This window comes from Hipposideros armiger, unplaced genomic scaffold (genome assembly GCF_001890085.2).
Source record: "Hipposideros armiger isolate ML-2016 unplaced genomic scaffold, ASM189008v1 scaffold_116, whole genome shotgun sequence".
Lineage (NCBI taxonomy): Eukaryota > Metazoa > Chordata > Mammalia > Chiroptera > Hipposideridae > Hipposideros > Hipposideros armiger.
Genome location: NW_017731466.1, coordinates 302,252 through 304,790, shown reverse-complemented (window position 1 = coordinate 304,790; position 2,539 = coordinate 302,252).

Here is a 2,539-nt window from a genome sequence, read left to right as displayed (position 1 = left end):
ATATTATCTTTTAGGTGCTAAGTATAGAAGAAACCTTTAATACTGGAAGGGACTTCTTTAAAAGGAACTTCCTGGGGCAAAGGCTGTATGCCTAACCATAGCCAACTCTATTATTTTTGTCTTGAATCTTTTTATAGAAAAGTTTTTATGAAAACATCTTGACTCCCAGTGGAAAAATATATTCTTTGGTCTAGCTTGGCCATCTAGTCAATATGATCAGGATCTTAGGAAATCACCAAAACATTACATTTTTAATTTTTTTCTATTACACTTTCTTTCTCAGGGCCTAGGAATTATTGTGGAATTCTTTGAACGTGGTATATCTCCCCATGCCATTAAAATGCTTCCTCTTCCTTCTCCACCCTGGTCTTGGAGTTTCCCACATTTTTAAGTCAAGTCCTTTCTTAGATAGGAAATGTATAAAGAATTTATGACTTGGATAAAATATAGTAATCTTTTGTCTTGGATTAACGGTCCTCAAAGCTTTCCCAGTTATTGTCTTTAGATCTCTGTTCCAGGTGCCCAGATGAACTGCCTCATGGTTCTGATTTTGAAACCACTTGTACCTTTCTGTCATAATGCCCTCTATTCTCTATAACTGGAGTCACCTTTCCTGGAAGTACTAGCCCTCTCTGGGTTATAGAGATAGTATGGCTCTGTCATGAGCGGGACGTGGCTATCAAAGTAGCAGTCTCACACACATTTGTGTCTTTCCACAATGCCAGACTTTATTAGAATGAAGCTATGGATTGAGTCCTACTAACTCAGTTTACCATGGGCATTAACCAAAGCTCGAGTCATAGGACAGCCTACAATAGTCGAGGTAGAGTGATTTCACACAAGACAGTCACATGGGTTTGCAAGTAATAGGATTAGGCAAGGTAAACAGAATGAGAGAATGATGAGAGAGAGAGTCCATGTGCAGCCAGAGACCCTGTGGCGCTGGGGTACATAGTGTTGGGTGTCAGACCCGGCTGGTAAGAAGGTCAGGAGGTGAGGCTTAAAGCGCTCCATCTGGAATGAGTGCAGGTGCGGCTCTCAGCCGGTCAGTTGTGGCCTGAGCGATGAGCCATCAGAGCTCTGGTTTTATGCACTTGGGTGCGGTGCACCCATCTGCAGCCCCATAAAGCTCATCTGCAGTCCAATGAAACCATTCAGATGGTCACATTCCACCCTGTGTCTAGAGTTACCTGGTTAGGGCATTCACTGGGTACACCTTTCTTGTGATGCTGTGGCAGGTGAGTCACTTGATGACTAACATAACTATCAGAATTATTAAGAGTTCATTTTGTGTCCATAATTAATGGTCTACAAATGAGGAAATGTAGATAACTCTGAGACCTATAGGTTCTATACCAAGTCAGCTATGTTATTGGTCTTATTCTGACTGGTTACATGGTTCTAATGATCAGGCCATGTGCTACAGTTAACTGGATTTCCTTTTCATTCCATTTTACCTGGGTGCGTTTCTTGGCTTTCTTCTCCAGACCTTGATAAGGTCTATCTTCTCTGTTCAGCACACTAGGGGGGTGGCATCCTGACTATGTATCCCAGTGCAGCTCCCAGTGTTTTCTTTACCCAACACTGACTTTTAACCTGTTCTTACACTTATTGCTAGATGGTAGTACCTGCCTCTTGCTCCCCGTCGTTATACTTGACATTGACTATTCACTTGTAGCCATGGCTGATGGTAGGACTCATCTTACCTGCCTGCCCATCCTCTAAGCAATTCTTTCTTGTACTGAATTCTGTATAACTCCGATTTGGTCCACATTGTTGGTAACTGAACCCCTGCTCTGACTTTTCTGTCTTAACTGATTTTCCTGGTCAGGATACTTCAACTTTCAAGTCTATACTTTAGTTTCCTATAGTTAGAATAGAGGAGAGTAAGTTTGAATAATTGTGTTGTTTTCTGTACAGATGGGAACAAAAGATTAAAAATGTTAAATCGTAGCTAAGAAGTGCCTAAAAGTGGCCTTTGGCAAAATTGTAATGCAAGTCAGGTGTATTATGAGCATTCTTCCACCTCCTCATAAGGTGACCCTTTATCCTCCATAATGTTCTAATCTTTAAATGCCTTCAGTCATCCCAGTTGGAAGCTGATAAGAAAACTTTAGGTGTTAATGAAACAAGTTAATTCTCCTAGAATATTTGCATGATAAAAGAGCACTGCAGAAAGGATCTTGGAGAGTAGATTTTCAGACTTTGTTGCTCCTCCAACTACAATCATTTGAAGAAAAATATCTCCAGTGCTTTGGATTTTAATGATTAAATTGATTAACAAAAATTAGGAATACAAATATATGGTTATTAACTTCTTCATTTGAAAAAGAATGGCATTTATAAAAATGTATCTATATCACCATCATTTTCTAAATGACAGTAAGTTTTAATAAGAAACAAAATACAGAGGACGTCATCTCAGAATAAAGAGCAGCATTTTTCAAGACAGGACATACATTATTAATTTTGAATGCAGAAATTTTACATAACATTTTATTTTGTATGTGCTTCTGTAATAGGAGTATTTCAAATGACA